General features: G+C 41.2%; 1 protein-coding gene across 1 annotated transcript in view; it reads right to left on the minus strand.

The window, feature by feature from the left end:
* LOC120368610 (contactin-6-like) overlaps nt 1–18,635 on the minus strand; it is a 216,040-nt gene extending 197,405 nt beyond the window's left edge. Inside the window, exon 1 of the mRNA XM_039480826.1 lies at nt 18,585–18,635. The gene's annotated coding sequence lies outside the window, so the exon portion shown is untranslated. The remainder of the gene's footprint in view (nt 1–18,584) is intronic.
* Between the last annotated feature and the right edge of the window lie 1,911 nt (nt 18,636–20,546).

Genomic DNA, 20,546 nt, shown 5'->3' on the forward strand with positions numbered 1-20,546 from the left:
AATTTCATGATTTCAGATATTTAAATCTGAAATTTTCTGGTGTTGTAACTGGAGGGGTCCTGACCCAAAAGAGAGTTGTGGGGGAGTCACAAGGTTATTGTAAGGGGTCATGGTATTGCCACCCTTACTTCTGCACTGCTGCTGGCGGTGGCGCTGCCTTCATAGCTGAGCAGCCAGAGAGTGGCGTCTGCTGGCTGGAAGCCCAGCTCTGAAGGCAGCACTGCTGCCAGCAGTAGCGCAGAAGTAAGGATGGCATGGCATGGTATTGCCACCCTTACTTCTGCACCGCTGCCTTCAGAGCTGGGCCCTCAGCCAGCAGCCGGCACTCTCTGGCCACCCAGCTCTGAAGGCAGCAATGCAGAAGTAAGGATGGCAATACCACGACACCCTTACAATAATCTTGTGACCCATCTGTGACCTTTTGGGTCAGGACCCCCAGTTTGAGAAACACTGGCCTGCCCCGTGAAGTCTGTTTAGTATAGCATAAAAGTACAGAAAAGACCAGATTTAATGGGGGAGACCAGATTTCATGGTCCGTGACGCATTTTTCACAGCCGTGAATTTGGTAGGGCCCTACTCATGTGGTGTAAATCCTGTGCTAATCCCTTCCTGACAGTGAGCATAGGGGGTTGACTATGGGTAGGGTTGCCAACCTTCCAGGATTGGCCTGGAGTCTCCAGGAATTAAAGATTAATCTTTAATTAAAGAGTATTGCAATGTGTTCCCCCCACCTTCAGGGTATCACCTGGGACTGGGGTACCACTGAGCCTGCCTGACCCACCAGCATGGGCTCCCTTTACACTGTATTGCTGAGGCAAGCCAGCCAAGCCCTCCCTCAGGCTTCAGACTGCACTTTACCAAAACACACACAGGTAGGGACACATCCTGCTGCCGCTTTAAACACAGATGCTGAGATCAGATCTGCATGGGAAGGCTCAGCTAAGGAATTTGCCCAGTACTGAAGGGCACGCCTTCCTCTCGAGGGGAAACCCAACATTGTACTGTCTTGCACTGCATAGAGAATTGTACAGTGTAAACTCATGGAAACCCACCCCACCCCCAACGTGGAGAGAGATATACACAGCTTTCTGCCCCAAGTTATGAATTCCACACGCTGAGTTTTAGACAAAACAAAACTACACCAGATAGATTTTAATTGATTATAAGAGATAGCAAACAGATCAAAGCAGATTACCTAGCAAATGAAACAAACACCCAATCTAAGCTTAATATACTAAAAATACCTGGTTATAAGTAGCAAACTCTCACCCTAAATGTTGTTTTAGGTAGATTGCAGAGATTCTTGAAGGCAAGCTGCACTTGCTTGCCACTTATAACCCCAGATATTCCTTTCACAGGCCAGACACCCTCCAGCATGGGCTCAGCTCTTCTACCCTAGTCCAGTCTTTTTGTTCTCAGATGTTTCCATCAGTCCTCTTTCTTGGATATGAAGTCAATGAAGAGTGAACCATGATGATGTCACTCCCCTGCCTTAAATAGTTTTTGCATATAGTGGGAATCCTTTGTCTCCCAGGGTGATTCCCATCCCCAGTTAGTGGAAAAATACTAGTATTATAATGGAGTCCAGTACCAAGTGACTTGGTCACATGTCCCTGCAAATATAACTCAGAGGCTGTTTGTAGGGTCCCCAGGAAGACTTCCTGGTGGGAGATTAGCATCTTCAAAGATGCTTTCCCTAATGGCCCTTCCCAACCAGACTGATTGCATTCTGTCTAGTGAGTGTTCCCCAGATGTAAACACATTTGTAATAGATGCATAGACAATATTCCTAGCTTCAGATACAAAAATGATACATGCATACGAATAGGATAATCATATTCAGTAAATCATAGCCTTTCCAATGATATCTCACGCAACCCATCTTGCATAAAATACATCTTAGTTATGCCATAATCATATCATAACCATACCTCCATGAAGAATATGGGGCGTAGTGTCACAATTATGTCTTGTGATTAAATCTCCAGGAATACGTCCAACCAAAATTGGCAACTCTAGCTTTGGGGCATGACTCAGACAAGTCTGACCCTCAGCAATCCCCAGATTCTGGAACAGCCAATGTAAGAAAGAGCAGCCCTGGGGCTGCTCTACTTTATGGTTGCTACCACCTAGCCTCTGAACAGCTTCAGGATCAGTGTACATAGAAGGGGGAAAATGTATATTAGAAAAGAAAAATACCTGAGTGCTAAGTACAGCAAACTTAAATTTACTTCACAGCCATGTACACAATCCTAACAACAAGTATTAAATATTCTATCTGGAGGTACAATTCATACAAGTTACTATGGGCTATATTTGACCCGTCTGCGTAGAAGAGTATGGGGGATGAAGGATGCCCACCCTCTCTTGCATTGCCATGTTACCAGAATGTTCACTCCAGGTGATGAGGGGATGGATCTAATGGGCCGGATATTCCCCCAGGAAGCAAATGCACAGAGGTTAAGCATAGAGTAAACAAAACCACACCTGTGCCTTCCCCCCAGCATCATTGCGGATGGCCACGGGGGAAATAAGCAGCACCCGTCTGAAGTACCTACCAGATCACCTCCTGGGTCAGTGCAATTATTCACTACCCACTACTCAAGGCTCAGTGTATTATCCCTCTTCTAGCCTTATATTTCCACAGTCAGCTGTAGTTTATGGCACAACGAAAAACACTTATTCTTTAAATACCAACACACCATTTCATAGCTTGGGGAAAAAAATGTGTGGGAGCCACCCAACCAATCTATAAAACTATATGGAAAATGCTGCAATACTATAAATACAAAGTTGTCCCTTGAAGAAAGATTTCAAGCTGTTCTTGTCTATTTTGGTCTCATTAGGCTGCAACTACTTGATTAATGACTTAGTTGGAGGGTAATTTAATATATAGCATGGTATGTATGAAAGGTTATTCCTTGTTATGCACTACTCACATAATGTCTACCTTACAAAAACAAACTTTTAATGACTCAATAAATAGAAGCCATAGATAGACTGTGTAACAAATTATATATTGGATAACAATCTATAACCTGTTATTAGGTTATGAGGGTTGCATTGATTTGAATTTTACCCAAAAGCAAATATTACGTTTCTGACATTGTAAAATAAAAGAACAGCAAAAGTCTCCATTGTGATTTTTTTTAACATGTGGCCAATTCTTCATTTTCCCATTTTAAAAAAACAACAACTCTCACCAGTGCAGTCAAATACATCTATCTTTGCTGGAACATTTTCTGGTTCTCATGCACGATCAAAGAAAAACATAAAAATTGATTAAAGAATGGGATCAAAGAATGAGAAGATACAGCATTATGCCAGGTGGAGTTATCTTGGTGACATCCATTCCAGACTTTGATTGGAAAAGAAAGCTGTAAGACGCAATTGTCACACTTTCATGTTAGGATGCTAGTAGTTTACAATTAATTTAATCAATACAGCTGGGAGAAATTGAATAAGAAAAACATCAAAACGTCCATACTGTTCATTTTGCACAATAGTCTATTTCCAAAATTCAGGTTTTTTTTTCACAATTTTGAGGGACAGAAATTCATAGTGAATAATATTAAGACTAGACAGACATCTTCCCTTGAAAGTTTGCATTTATGAATTCTGGGGATCTAGAATGCCTGATCCAAAGCCCATTGATTTTGGTGAAAAGACTCCCATCGATTTCCAGTGTGCTCTGGTTCAGGTCTTAAATTAACAAGGAAGCCATAGATTCTGTTTGGATCTTGTTATTGACTTTAATAATACTTTGTTCTTATTTTACAGACATTAGTTACAAAGAAAGTCAGAGTTAGACTTAGAAGTGTTCAGAGATTTCTCAAAGTCAATGAACAAGCCAATGTCAGATCCATATTAGAACCCAGATCTCTTGACCTCTACCTAATCTAACACAAATAATTTTAATCTTGGTAAATAATATTATCTTTCTTAGCCTTGCTTTCCCTATCTGTAAAATTAGGGCAACAATGCTCAACACAGGCAAAATCTGAATATATATCAATACATGGCCCAAATATGCAAGTGGTGGGATCATAGGAACTTCTACTGATTTATAGGAAGATGGGAATTTCCATACTGGATCAGTCCTAGGATCACTGTAATCCAGTTTCCTGCCTCCAACAGTGTCAGGAATCAGAACTAGCAGAACAGCCAGTCTCCAGGATGCCTGACTGGCAGGGTGCCTGATTGGCTACACCACCTGATTGGTGGGAAGAGTCACCAGATCAGCTATTAAACCCAGCAGTTTGGTAGCTTCTCAAAGCATATCCTTATGGGTGTGACAGCTCCTGTGCCTGCTTGTTCCCCGCCCCTGCCCCTGTCTTGGACCCAGCCCTGCCACTACCCTGCCTCACTCCTGGTAACCCAGTTCTGACTGTTGGTTCCTATTCCTGGCTACTGATGCCTCTTCTAACCCCTAGGTCTGACTCCTTTGACCATTAGGCCTGACTGCCCACTAACAGTGGCCAGTTCCAAAGGAAGGTGCAAATATCTCCACAGTAGGCAGATGAAGAATAATCTGCCCCAGTAAAGACCCTGCCGCAATTCCTTATCGTCAGAGATAGGTTTAAACCCTGAATCATGAAGTTTTATCTCTCTCCCCAAAATTTCTGCTAGCATTACCTGTTCAATGTCCTTGTTATCTATATATCCAGAGTTAGACGAGTTAATGCTTAAAAAAAAATGTGGAAGGGATGTAACCTATCTCTTCAGGGATTAAGCCAATTCTCAGAAGTAGTACTGTTGATTTCATGCCATTTATTCAACAATGTGCCTTTCCCCACTGACATTGTCACATGTATCAGAGTCATCTGGAAAATGGGAATGACTCTCTAGCAGAGTGCAGTCCCCTTCCTGTCCCCACGAGATTGCCCTGTAGATTTGCAATACATCTGGGCCTGCCATATGCAGCAGTGAGGAGTACCTTACCCTTTCTGATTTCTCTTCAACACCACTTGCTGCCAAGGAAAGTTTAGAAGTGCTAGTTCTTTGCCTGGTTCCCTTTTCCTAGTGAGAGATTCAGCTGGCTTCATATTTGCCAAATATTTCATTTACTTCTGATGCCATGTACTAAAGGCACATCACACAGGCATGCTGGTAATAGACTATTTTTTTTCTTCATTTTCTGCACTGGTTGCCTGATATGCATCAGATAAATAGAAGGCTTATAACCCTGTCATACGGCAGGAGCAAATATCTACTGACTGTTACATTGCTGTGACACAATCCTGTAGCAAGAGTCACCAAGATGTCTTATTAGAAGGTTACATCTTTTTCTCTTGGGCACCCTCCTCCTTGGGCATTTCCAGGTTAGACTACTGGAGCGTGTTCTGCAGGCATCTACTCTGTAAATCAACTCAGAAACTGAAGCTGGTGCTCCATTCGTTCAGCAGAATATCTCAGCCAGCGCACCAGTACTCTGGAATCTGCTTGATCTTCCTGTTGGTTTTCAGGCGGACTTAAGATATTAGGTTTGCTTTATAGACCCATAAGTGGCTTGGGACCTGTCTTTTTGAGAGACCCATGTCTCTCAGCTGAGGTCAGTGGAAATGCTTGAGCTGGAGTGCCCAGGATATATAATGGCTCTGTCTTCCAAGATGCGCTGCTGAGTATTATGAGTTCCAACCCAAGTGAACACTTAATCATGTGCCTAGCTTTAAGGATGTGAGTAAACAAATTGATTTCAGTGGGACTCTTCACACGTTTAACAAACACTTGCATAAGTGCTTTTCTGGACTGGGCCAGTATACTTAAGGGCTCTCTGTTTTGGAATTTCCCCCTTTCCTGGGTCTATGATATAATCCAAAAATATTCACTCTAAGAAACATCGAGAATCCTATCTATTGGATAGGCATTTGGGGGCTTGGGCACAAGTGTGACTTTTGCTATGGGGGTGGAGGATGCAGATGGGGAGAGCAGAGTTCTACAGGGGGTGGAAGAAAGTCTTAGTGCAGAGAAAGGCCATTTGGTTTAGTAGTGGTGTAAGTGTGTAAATGTGCTTCTATCTTTAATTATCTGGAAGGGGCTGGAGAGCCCATGATAACTGCTTTTTACGTATATATGTTAATCTAAACAACTACTAATATTAACCATTGTAATTCTAGCCAGTGGAAGGCGCAATGGTGCCTACATACACGAGGCAGTTAATTACTTTACACAGAGAAACTTATATCTATAAAAGTTAATGCACAAATATTTTACAGATTTTTAAACTATTTACAATGCATCGGAGAATGCAACATATCAATAACAATTGCAAATGCATTAATTGTACTTAGTGTTGTCTATTTTCTTATAAATGGTTTAAATTCAATCAGTAGGCCAAGTATCAGAGGGGTAGCCGTGTTAGTCTGGATCTGTAAAAAGCAACAAAGAATCCTGTGGCACCTTAAAGACAAACAGATGTATTGGAGCATACGTTTTCGTGGGTGAATACCCACTTCATCAGACGCATGTAATGGAAATTTCCAGAGGTAGGTATAAATATGCAGGCAAGAATCAGTCTGGAGATAATGAGGTTAGTTCAATCAGGGAGGCTGAGACCCTCTTCTAGCATTTGAGGTGTGAACACCAAGGGAGGAGAAACTGCTTTTGTAGTTGACAAGCCATTCACAGTCTTTGTTTAATCCTGAGCTGATGGTGTCAAATTTGCAGATGAACTGAAGCTCAGCAGTTTCTCTTTGAAGTCTGGTCCTGAAGTTTTTTTGCTTCAGGATGGCTACCTTTACATCTGCTATTGTGTGTCCAGGGAGATTGAAGTGTTCCCCTACAGGTTTTTGTATATTGCCATTCCTAATATCTGACTTGTGTGCATTCATCCTTTTACAAAGGGACTGTCCAATTTGGCCGAATCAGTAGGCCAGATACTGTAAAATTATCAAATAGCCTTAAAATCAATATATCTGCATAGTTATTGACCACTTATGTAATTGGTTAGTAAATCATTCATAATGATGCAAAGATATAAATTCTGTAACAGACTATAAGACATAGATTCATAGATTCTAGGACTAGAAGGGACCTCGAGAGGTCATCGAGTCCAGTCCCCTGCCCTCATGGCAGGACCAAATACTGTCTAGACCATCCCGGATAGACATTTATCTAACCTACTCTTAAATATCTCCAGAGATGGAGATTCCACAACCTCCCTAGGCAGTTTATTCCAGTGTTTAACCACCCTGACAGTTAGGAACTTTTTCCTAATGTCCAACCTAAACCTCCCTTGCTGCAGTTCAAGCCCATTGCTTCTTGTTCTATCCTTAGAGGTTAAGATGAACAAGTTTTCTCCCTTCTCCTTATGACACCCTTTTAGATACCTGCAAATTGCTATCATGTCCCCTCTCAGTCTTCTCTTTTCCAAACTAAACAAACCCAATTCTTTCAGCCTTCCTTCACAGGTCATGTTCTCAAGACCTTTAATCATTCTTGTTGCTCTTCTCTGGACCCTCTCCAATTTCTCCACATCTTTCTTGAAATTCTTGTTGCTCTTCTCTGGACCCTCTCCAATTTCTCCACATCTTTCTTGAAATGCGGTGCCCAGAACTGGACACAATACTCCAGTTGAGGCCTAACCAGTGCAGAGTAGAGCGGAAGAATGACTTCTCGTGTCTTGCTCACAACACACCTGTTAATGCATCCCGGAATCACGTTTCCTTTTTTTGCAACAGCATCACACTGTTGACTCATATTTAGCTTGTGGTCCACTATAACCCCTAGATCCCTTTCTGCTGTACTCCTTCCTAGATAGTCTCTTCCCATTTTGTATGTGTGAAACTGATTGTTCCTTCCTAAGTGGAGCACTTTGCATTTGTCTTTGTTAAACTTCATCCTGTTTACCTCAGACCATTTCTCCAATTTGTCTAGATCATTTTGAATTATGACCCTGTCCTCCAAAGCAGTTGCAATCCCTCCCAGTTTGGTATCATCTGCAAACTTAATAAGCGTACTTTCTATGCCAATATCTAAGTCATTGATGAAGATATTGAACAGAGCCGGTCCCAAAACAGACCCCTGCGGAACCCCACTTGTTATACCTTTCCAGCAGGATTAGGAACCATTAATAACTACTTTCTGAGTACGGTTATCCAGCCAGTTATGCACCCACCTTATAGTAGCCCCATCTAAGTTGTATTTGCCTAGTTTATTGATAAGAATATCATGCGAGACCGTATCAAATGCCTTACTAAAGTCTAGGTATACCATATCCACCACTTCTCCCTTATGCAGCCACTAAAGTTAATGCAAAATAACTAAACATTAAAAATGTGTATTAAAACCACTGAAATTGAGTTAAGACAGTAAAATAAAGTTAATACAGTGGTTATCAGTGAGCTATGAGAGGCCTTTGGAAAAGGTGTTTGTGCTGCTGAAATGCATGTGGATTTCATGCTGGACACATTTGTGGGTCTTTTCAATAGTTCGAAATTCTAGGTTCCAGATTTTTCCCCTCTCTCTGTAACAGATGGTACAGCAACAGCAATTCTAAGCTGTTGTCATCTCTGCCAATAACTGTAACCCTGCTTCTGAAGGGGTTTGGCTGGGAGGAATGGCACTTTTGGAATCTTCGCACAAGTCTGGAGGAGCTATTGAAGGCTCAGTTCCCAAATTAAGATCTGTGGATAGATTTGGGCAAGGCCACAGTATCCTTTCAACAGTGCCCTTGCTATATCATAGGAGTGGCTGGAAGGCAGCAAATACAACTTTCTGCTTGACAGTGGCACAGCTTTTAGATCAATGACTGTTGTCACTTCTTTATCTATTATTATTACTACACACTTTGAGGAAACTGCAGTAGGGCTCTGGGGTTGGACTTGGGCAAGTTCAAGTCCATGATTCACCCAAGATGTCTTCTGCTGGTATGTGAGATAGGGAGTTCTGTTACTGTTTCCCAGTGGTGTAAGATGCAGTGCTACTAGGGCCGGCTCCAGGCACCAGCTCAGCAAGCAGGTGCTTGGGGCCGCAAAAATCCTGGAGCCGGCCCTGAGTGCTACTAGTTCTGTCTGGCATTGTTAACTCTTACGGAGAAATATAAAGCTACATTGATGCCCCTAAGCTGGATCCAGTCCATTATTACTGCCAATACCAAAGGTCCAAGTTTGCGTCAGGAGTCCAGATCCAGGGTCAGATTCAGAAGTTCAGGAGCAGGGAGCACAAATGATCATGGCAACAACAGAAGAGCCACACTGTTGCCTGGACACTTCCTGGAGTCAACCTTGGGTTTATTTAGAGTAGGGATCCAATCAGGAGCCATGAGGCTGCTGTCTGTCAAACCCTCAGCAGGCCATGTGCACATGTGGTAAAACTGCTACTGGGTGAAATTATAGAGCTGTCAGCAGGCCTGAGTTCTAGACCCATCAGGTCTTACAAAGGGATTTGGTATCTTGTTCCAGGAGGCCTGTATCTAATGGGGATCCTGAGTCTGCCAATGTTTTTTATTTGTGTCACTTCTATTTAAATTTCTTTTAGCATCTTGATCAGTTCTGAGGTCACCGACAGTACTTAGACCTCAGTCATTACCTCAAATGACTGCAGTTTATACTTATTTGATATACACAAGCTCTTCTAAATTTTGAAAAGTATTCTTTTTTTCTTACTCTGAAATGATGTATTATGTAATTTTTTTTTGCAGGACATTTAGGAAATTCATCCAGTAACTAACATCTCTATGAGCTTTTTGGATTTTTGCTTCATCATCTTGTAAATGTGGGCTTTTCCTTCTGACTGTGATTGAATTAACATTCTTTGGAATGTGACTGTGGAGGACAGCAGTTTTGTGGCCGTGGGACTCTCATGGTCCTGGGAGCACGTGTTGATAGTCTGCTGAGAAGTGTTAGGTCAGATAGTGCTAGTTGCTTCTCCTTGTTCCCAGTTGCTCCAATGGGCTTTTCAGCTCTTCCTCATCTAGTTTATGTACATGTAGTCCCTTACCCATATTATAGTCCCCAGTGTATTCTTGTTGTTGAAGCTTCAACATCATGCTTTGGATTCTAGGTGGCACTGAAGCCACTTGCTTAAAAATAAACTTTTGAGCAACTTGTGTGTAGGTTTTTTCTCTTACATTATGTTTTTTGTGGCTCTTAAGACAATCAAACACAATTGACAGCAACTCCCTTTATTATCAGGGTGACGTTTCTCTGTTGCTTAAGTACTTTTCTACGAATGCACTGATTGCTCTGCTATACTCAGACAACTGCATATGACTACCAAAAAGCCCTTTCAGGGATTACTTGACCAGAAATAGCATTAGAATTAACTTTGCTGACTAGTTTAATATCCCTCTATTCTCTGTAAATCCATTGTACACGGTAGAATGCAGGAGACTACAGCTGGTAGGACAAGAAGCAGTGAAAGCAGGGGTGACTGCACTGAAGGGAAGGAGTATGATTGATGGCGACCAGCTGGGGCCTCTGCTCCTGAACCCAGTCTCCTGAACCCAGAACTGTGCAGGGTAGATTCCCCACACATACTCTGGGGCACTAAGACCCAGAGGGTGCCTCCTCTTCTCATCACCATGTGGTGTTGTGGCAAAACCACAGAGAACAATCAGCAGCGTGACCAGACATCCTGATTTTATAGGCTATTTGAGGCTTTGTCTTATATAGGGGCCTATACCCTCTACCCCCGTCGCGATTTTTCACACTTGCTCTCTGGTTACCCTAACAGCCAGCCAGAGACTTGAGCTGGTAGAGGCAGAAGCAGCCAAAATAGGGACCCATGGACAGTCCAGTCAAAACTGTAGAAAGTTCTCTGACTTTCTCTGCCATCCACTGATTGGCTGTTCGATCCAACCTCCTCACAGTCTCTTCAAACAAAGCTACACTCCAAACGTGTCCCTTCTACTCTCTCCTCCCCTGCACTCCACCTCCCTTCTATTTTCTTTCTGTTTAGCTTAATCCCAATGAAGTAAACCCACCACCCAAAAAACAAAACACAATAAAATAAAATAATTGTGGATTAACAAGACCTTTGCCACTGTCACATTATTCACTCTACTTCTGCATTCTAACCGTTTCCCCACCTGTTCTGTCTTGTCTGATTAGACAATATTGTCTCATTGCTACCCTATGCACCCCTACCTGTTTGTCTGTATCCATCTGTTCTTTCTTTTCTCATACTTGGTTCCTAACCCAAAAGATTTATCTTTACATTTTATCTTTTGGTTCTGTGTTTGTACAGCACCAAGCACAATGTGAGTCTGGTTTATGACTGGGACTCATAGGTGCTCTGATACTACAAATAATAAATATCAATAACGACTGTTTAAATTTGACCTGAATCAGTAACTATGTTATCTTTCCTCACTTTATATTTTATAGAGATAATTTCTGTTTACCAGTTACTAACTGAAGTGCATTATTAGGTGTTTCTTGCCTAAATATTCCATTTTGTTCTTCCAGATCCTAAATCCAAATTTAAGCATGATCCATTATCTAACACCTTTAATAACATAACTTTACCACTTGGAATCCCCCAGAGAGCTAATGGCTGAAATATCTCAAAAGCAGAACTAATACCAAATGGTATTGTCTTAAGTCTTTAATGTTCAAATACATATTGAGACCTAACTTAGACCTTGACTCACCGGACATTGCTTGCTAAAATTAAGGTCCTGCATCTAAGTGGATGTTTTGTTACTAAAAACTTAGCTGCCGTTTCTTAAAAGTTTTTACTGAATAATATTTTATGGCTTGATTTAAATCGTGTGTTTCTATAATTACCCCTATTTTACTGGGGTTTTTAATTGCAACTATAGAGTTGGCCCATTCTGTAGTTTGTTCTACTTTGATCCCTCCACAATTTTCCCTTTGAATGTTCAGCATGTACTTATCTGTTAAGGTAAATAGGTTGGGGGGTGGGTGGAGATGGGGGGTAATGAGACATTAGAAATATTATTTTTTCTAACTGAATTTAGTATTCTCCTCCCAAATAGCTTAGACCTTTGGAAGACATCCTAGAATCTCTTGCCATGCTCTCTGTGCTCCCTGTATGTAATTGTGTGCAGCACACATCTTTTTAAACTAGCTACTGGCTAGGTATGTCTTCAGTCCTAACCCAGGTGGTACATCAGCAGTTATTCTTTGAGAATTAAGTGAGATGAGCCTTTCAACAAGTTTAATATTTACTCATCTTTGTGCTGTTATTTTATAGCCCACATCTGAATCAAGCCAGAAATAGCACCGGAGAAGACATGTAAACCAGCTTTTGAGATGTCCCAATTTTATAGGCACAGTCTCGATTTTGGGGGCTTTTTCTTATATAGGTACCTATTACCCCTCACCCCCGTCCCGATTTTTTACACTTGCTATCTGGTCAACCTATTTTGAGCACTCATTCAGCAAGAGGCTTTATACCAGTGATGCCTGTTGAAAATACTGAGCCCACAATACAGAGACAGACAATGACTTGTCATAGTACCAGTGAGCTTCACGTCCCTGTTTCTACAACACGTGACACTTTTGAGGAGGAAGATGTTGCTGATACAGCTACACCAGAAAGTACAGATGCTGCTCCAGATACTGTTGGGATGTCTATGAAACATTATCTAGAGAGACATCATAAACCACCTCTCAGACTTAGTTTGTAGCATGCTGTATATTACTGATAGTAATATATTTGTAATTTGTGTATGCTCTTTTACACTGTAGGGGGGAGAATATGTACTATATAGGAAGTGGATGGTGTCCCTTTAAATAGTTTGGAAACCTTGTACTGGGTCTTCTTCCTATCTTCTATTGCTGTATCCGTCATAATCCTGCCAGAACACCAGATCTTGCATATATAGTGTATAGTGTATAGTTAATAAACTCAGTTATTTGGAATCCAACTGTGTCTGTGTGGTATTATTAATGGTGTGTAGAGGAAAAGGACATAACACTGTTTCTTTCATCTTTTTGCCATTGTCCATCTCTCTTAACAAGAACTTTGCAGTGGATGCTGCCAAGAATTTTAATAACACGGACTGTATTTCTGACCATCTTCCTTCATTTGGTCTCGTCTTTAGAGGCTAGAACCATATTATAGGATCTAAGTGAGGGAAATGACTCTCTCTCTCTCTTCCCCAAACACTCCATTTGCAGTATGTACCATGCATGCCTCCCACTTGTATCAACAAAACAAACAAAAAACCCTCCACAGAGACCACAGTGCACATTTTGACAACCTAAAAAGCTATTCCAACAAAAGGCCAGATTGTGCCCATTAGGCCAATGTACCTATGTGAGTTCCAAGAGGCATTGCACGCTGCCTCCCAGAACTACCTGCCTGCTACACCATCACTTGAAGGGGATCTCCCTTTCACAATAAGCCAGCTATTTAGGCTCTGTGAGACAAAGAGCCATGGCTCAGCTTTCTCCCTGCTGTCTCGGAGGGAGCTAGCACCTCAGGTGTGCTAGCAGGGAACTGTCCTTGTACTTAAGAGAATTGATGTAACCATGGGTGGCCCCTTTGTGTGAGAGTAAAAAACGTTTGTGCCCTCCTCAGCACACCCATTCAGGGACCAGCTACAATCTGGCTCAAAGCTTTGACAGACCAAGGACACTTAGACTACGCTATTGCACTGGAGCTTCTGTGGGGAATGAAACAAGACAGGTTCATTCCTTCGAATTCCCAAGCCCTGCCCAGTATTCTGCGTGATTCCGGTAGGCTAGGAACCCATCTTATATGACCGTTTTAAAATTTTGACAGTGAATTCCTCTCAGAGCTAGAGAAGGCATCTGCACATCACCAAAGCTGTCTTAGCTCAGGACAGGCAATTGTTGGGTGAGTCCTGCCACCACTGATTCACATATATATTTGGGTGTCTGCTTACACTTGTTCATATGGCTGGCACTAAGCACCTACTCTTTGACAGGAGCAGTAGCAAAGGACAGTTTTAGATGGATCATCAGAAAAACCCAGCAAATACAATCTCCCCTGAAAGCCCACAGAAGCACAGGCACTGTGTGGCAAGAGTAGGAGCAGCAGTGGGCTAGAGCGGGGAACTGCTCCCAGAACTTCTCTCCGCAATGTGATATTCTACAGACCATGGCCTCTCTGCCCCTGCACCAAGACTCCACTGGAAGAATCTTCAGCCAGAGCTGAGATCTGTAATGGGGCACAGCAGTGAGGGCATGCTAGGACAGCAGGGGAGAGGAGACAGACCCTACCAAGACCTGCTCCAGGACAGCAGTGAGCAATTAACAAGCCACCCATCTCTATGGTCACCCTGATACCTCTGCATGGATATGTTATTTATGTCTCTATACTTCCCCTCCACACATACCAGCACACACACCTCTTCCCCTGCCCCCATTCTCTGTCTTTGTTTGATTAGACTAAACTCTTCTGGCCACCGACTACTGCTTCCTTTATGTACAGCACCTACCACATGTCAATCACTGCCATATTAATAGTAAAGCCTTGCTTCCGTGCCATCCCTAAAAAAGAATGAAGGGCACATACCTTGCTAAAGTCGATGTAACACACATTGCTGCGTATGTGACAAAAAGTTAGACATGGGAATTGGGTGATACTATATTCCTAGTCACAGGTAAGAGGTTACACCACATCTAAAACCTAAAGGGTGCAGAAGGTGATGCCAGAATGCCTGCAACCTGATTGCACATCGCGCATATCTTTGCACAGGGTGGACAAATGGAACTATTGCATATACACAGAAGAGAACTTGAGTCATAGGCCTACACTAGGAATTTTCCCACCCACTGTTGCTGTCACGGGTTCAGCTCCCCCAGCGTTAGTAATTTTGTGGGCCCCAGCATGGATGGATCCCTGGCAATTATAATACTGTGCCACGTAACCCATCTCACAGCAGGGTATTACAAACATTGGTGTCAGCCATAAACAGTAGAGATTCCAGCACTGCTAATGCCAGTGGAGCTGAACAGGTGTTAGCGTCAGTGGGAAATGTAGACAGAGCCATGTTGTAAACTTGCCCTGAAAAGAGGACAACCAGTTTATGCCAAATCCCAAGTACACAACAGGAGATTTGCAGCACCCATGCAACTGGGGCAAAAGAAAACAAGCCAGGGATTTTACCAGTGAGAAATAACCCTGCTTAAAGGGAACACAGCTGGTGCTAGCGGTACTGAAAAGAGGTCTTCTGTCCGATTGAAGTTGCAACAGTCAAGAGAATGCAGACCACGAGTGTATTAACAGAAAAGCAGGGGAGATATGTTTATTTTTTTGCTGGTGACCCACAGTTTTGCCCTTTTCATTCTTTTTGAGAGAGAAAGAGACATTTGGGACTAGAAGATAAAGGGATCTTGGGAAATCATTATCTGCTGCAATGGCATCAAAGAAGCAGTTTTGTAAGGCAAAGTACTAAAAATGAAGTGAGGTGTTGAATCTTTAATTATCATGTGACTATTGTGGGGCAATTAATTTTACAGTCCCTGAACAAATGGGTGAAAACATCTTTAGTCCTAAGGAGAAAAAGCAGAGAAACTGCTTTTTAATCTACGTAACTGTATCTAATCCACAGGGCAGGAATCCACTGTGCTAAAATACTGTAAATGACATGATAGCCTGACAGAGGTATGTCCACTAACCCGGTTGGAGCTTCACAGGGAGAGGAGATGGAGTTGGAGCATGAAGGTATAACACAAAGAAAATTGGCACCTTATTCTCTCCCAACACCTCCAGGGAGAGATTCTGAATCCTCTTTTTGCATGTCTAAGTTTCACTGCTCCCTTTTCTAAAAAAGTGTCTTGCCAGCATTCTATTCTATTCTATTCTATATAGGTTCTTATACCACTCACATCCCCACAGTATCTGAGCACTTTCCAACAGTACATTTAGCAGCTTCACTAACACCTGTCACATGTGGCTTGTCCTCCCTCTCAAGCTCAACTCGGGGGAGAACCGTGTGTGCAGTGAAGTGTTTTGTTTTGGTAGGGTTTTGATTCTTACAGTGTGAAGCAGTCCCACATTGTTTTTGGAAAAAAAATGCATTTTCTGTACATCCCATTTTTATATTAAGAATTTAAATAATGTGAATAAATCACAGAGATAATCAAATGCTAGTCTGCCATTTTGCAAATGCAAAAGTCACCTGGACATCTACATAACTGATTATACACACAAATCAGATACTTTGGTGACCAAGGGATAGTAACTGTAAATGTAACTGTAAGTGCAAAATTGTATCTGGAATTATTTAGGCCTACAACCAGTAATGGAAGGCCCAGTGAAAACTGGGCTAGAATTTTGGCCAAATGTCTCTATATAATCCTTTTGGACTACATCCTTGATAGCAAAAGGGGGAATTTTTGAGTCAATCTTTTTTGAATTCATCCTCTTTAAGAGAGTTCACTTGAAATTCATCTCTCAATGGCATGTCACAAAGGAACATATCACTAAGAAGGGTTTGTCTGCACCCATTGAGTTGGGAAAGAAAGGAAAGCATTTGGAGCCCTGACTCAGAGCTAGGGAAATCCTAATTTTAATTCCCTTGAGTGTTCTTTGCATTAGAAGAGTAAACTGCATTCATCTGACCTCACTGTGAGGGCAATTGGGAGAGCATCTGTGATGAGTATCTTTTATAAACTCAATGCATAATTTAAATACTGGAACACAAAATTGGGTTGTTTTGTAGTAACATGAAGTAAATACAGAGTTACTGCAAAATCTTAGAAAGAAATTTAGCAGCATTGGTGTATAGATAGATACACATTCTTTTAATGAATAATTTCTGTTAAAATACAAAACAAAATGTATGGTACTGCTTCATAGACACACAAAACAAACACACAATCTGAACTCTGCCCCCTTTCTGATGCCAGGGCCTTGTTACATTTTTCTTTTGGGAGTGGAAAATATTGTAATACTCGCTTATAGAAATCAATGGATTTCTTGGAACACTGTAAGTAACAACTCTAGCAAACAGAGGCAGAACTAAATTTCCTACAACTTCTGCCCTCCCAATCAGACATTACATAAAATCAAAACAAGACAACAATTTAGCACTAAGATACAGTTGGTGCTGGTGCTGACTACAGTGATCATTACAATATTTACCTAAACTGAAAGAAACTGGTTTTAGGAAATCCCATAATTCCCAGCTAGCCTCCTTAATTACGGTTGCAAAGCTAGAAACAAAAAAAGAAAAGTATATCTCTAGTTTGATTTAAAGTGCCAAAGTTGTTTTGCATTATTTACATATTCGTGAGTTGAAAGACAGTACTAGTTACTAAAAATAACCCCCCCAAATACGAGTATCTCACTAGCATTTTAAGAAGATTGCTCTATGTCTGGGTTTATTTTAGTATTCTTTTTTGCACAATCTGATATATAGTAGTCACCAGCATCACATAGATAAGAAATTGAAACTTGTTGTGTGATCGTACCTTTGAAGCAGAGACACAAGAAACACAAAACACTGACTCAATACCCCTGAAGACCCAAGGCAAAGGCTTGCTGATGAAGATATATTATTTGTGTTGCTGTGGTGCTCAGAATTGCAAGCACTGTAAGGTTTAATTTTCTTTTCCCACATAAGACTTACAGGACTTTCAAGATATTTGAAGAGGAAGCAAGTTGTTTGATTTCTGCCTTCAGAAAAAAATAAAGGTGATTTAGAAGTAACTATTCTGCATTCATCTTATAATATGTACCTATAAATTACTGCAAAAAAAGTACAAAGGGGTGAATAGATTATTATCTAAACAGTCCTATTATTTTACAAGTGTAATTATTCTGTGAATGCTGTAAGAAATTCCTAGCATGGAGGCTCAATATATCAGTAATATAAGAAGAGTCCCTTTAAAAACGCAACAAATGTCTGCAACAAAACAGTTCTCCAAAAAGCACAATGGAAATATACCATGACATAAAGCACAACTGAATGATCATCATACAGTTCCTATTGTTTATCTCTGGGCCCACAAACTTCCAAAACTTTTAATAAAGTATTGCGGTTCCTTTAAAGCTGCAACATCCCATTTAAATAACTGACGGAATCAAACTTGCAACTCATTCATAAATCTTTGGATGAAAACATCAAGTTCAGCATATGTTATCACCTCGTTCGTTTGGATTTTTTGGTTTGTTTTGTTTGTTTTGTTCGCCCCATTTAAATAAACAAAAGGGGAAACTTTCATCTAAAGCCTCCCTTAAATCATCTGAAGACGTATGTTTATTGCTTTTAAACCTTCAGCTTTTAGAAAATGAGATGAGTAGCCTGATACCTTCCCCACCTTTTCATATGCAGTACCAAGTCACATGAAAGTGCCAAAATTAGCACTGTCATTCTCTGTGTTGCCCATTAGTTTTACTGCAACACACAGCTAGTGAAACACTCAAAAATATACCTGTAGTGTCTTTATAGCAGCACAGTCTCCTATTATGTTTTATCCTTGCCTCACTTGAATACAAATTCAATATATATTTTTCCTTAGCAAAGAATAAATACATTTTGAGGATCAGTTATGCATCGAAACACAGCATAAATAAAACAGTGATTTGTTGCTTTCTACATTCTCTACCTCTTATGCTAATGAAAATCACCAAAAGAAAGAGAAAATGCACCTTCCCCAGCATTATTCACATTGCAGTAGACACCACAATTTTGTACTTACAGATCTTAACAGTGAAATGTCTCAGGATCTCTACAATTTTCTGCAGAACTGTTTCAAGCTCTCAGCAAGCCACACTGTTCATCCAGGCAGAACCAAGCCGTATGGAATGTCTATGCAGCTGGGAGATAATGGAACTATTTTCCCAGCTGGGACTACAAGCCTTTTATCCACTGAGCATTGCGTGTCTCTTCACTGGTACTACCCATGAAATACACTGCTTTCTTGCTGTATTCGTGACAGGACCCACACGATTTGTGTTTGAATCACATGCACACATAGCCGCTACGGCTTTTGAATATTCTTATCTGGAAATCTTGTACATATAAAAATCAGCTCTCCACTAATCATTGTTCATGCAAGCTGAGAGAGCAAAAGCACAGCTTTCACACCAGTAGCATTCGTTTGCCGTGTTGTAGCTGTGCATGGAAGATTAAATTCTTTTCATACAGATATGAGTGCCTGTCAGGTAATCAGAAAACCTCTCTTCTTGAAAACTGGGTCACTAACCAGTAGTAGATTTAGAACAGGAGTGGAAATAATTGTGTTTGTTTCCTGGTCCCACAACTGCTCCATGCACTACGTAAGATTAAGCTTGTAGGAAGTCTGTCTGGACTTAGATTACATTCTATCACAAGCTCTCTTCATGAAATGTTTAAATAACCCTTCTGTGCTTTCCATATTAAAAAAACCACTAGACTTGTCTAAAGTAATGCATAACCAAATTCTATTTATTAATAAACTTCAAAACCGCCCTGATTTCCACTACTCTTTTGGGGATTGCTCCAGTGGAGAGGCCAAGAGCTGAGGATGCTTCTACTTTAGTTGGTAAATTATTTGTATTCACAGGAGAGGGACATGGAAATGGCAGGTTACAGAACATTTCTGCCAAGAGAAGTGCATTGTTTCACAGCTATTGCTTCACCAAAACAGTTTAATGTAATCCCCATGTAAATCCATTAGTTTGTAATGGGATTAATTGCACGCCTGCCTGAGCAATAAGATGCTGAAAGGAACTGAGAGTCAGACGGCAACAGACATGCACGTGCCAAAAAGACCAAAGTGACAAGCTGGTAAATAAAACAGAGGGAATATTTTATTTTGTTTAGATAATTTGGATTGACTCCAGTAATAAACATAAAACATACATGCAATAGACCAACTTAAACTTCTAGCATAACTCTACTGACTTTGGTGAATTTACACCAAATTTAATTTGTCCTTTTTTAGTGTAGTCAACTAGATGGTGCCATATAGGTGAACTTATGATCACTTTAACAGCAGTCATCTCGCAATTGTGTGCCATGCACATTGAAATGTACATAATAGCCGGTGTTGCTGTGGACCATTGCCCTCTACAGGATGAAATGCCACAGCAGGCAGTGACAATCCCTTAGTCTACATAAACCTTTATATGACAGTACTGTAGCTAACATCAATTCTCTTTTAGCTCAACTGGCCATATCATGGGGTTTTGAAGTTGTTCCTCAGTAAGGACTGAAGTAAGGGGGATCACATTGATGGGGGAGGGTGATGGAAACAGCACCCCCAAAAGGAGAAGAGATTTCACCTACTCTTTTTGGTTTGAAGAAGCCCTCTGCCACAAGGGCAGGGAGGAAGACTGGTTGTGTGGTTAAGGTCTTAGCCTGCTACTCTGGTGACCCAAGTTCCATTCTTTTCTCTACCACAGACTTCTTGTGTGACCTTGTGCAAGTCCTGTAGTCTCTGTGCCTGTAAAATGTGGATAATTGTACTCCCTTAGCTCATTGGTGGTACTGTGAGACTACAATCACTAAATATAGTTAAGTACTCAGGTACTTGTATAAATACCATAGAGAGACAGTAGGGTGTGTCCGCCATTGACCAATGTGGTGATAACTCCCCCTCCTGATTCAATCTGCTTTTAACCACTCTTCCTAATTTCTAATGCAATATTTTGAAGCTCTACCATACCTTCCATTTGAG

The sequence above is a fragment of the Mauremys reevesii genome, linkage group 7, assembly GCF_016161935.1.
Source record: "Mauremys reevesii isolate NIE-2019 linkage group 7, ASM1616193v1, whole genome shotgun sequence".
Classification (NCBI taxonomy): domain Eukaryota; kingdom Metazoa; phylum Chordata; order Testudines; family Geoemydidae; genus Mauremys; species Mauremys reevesii.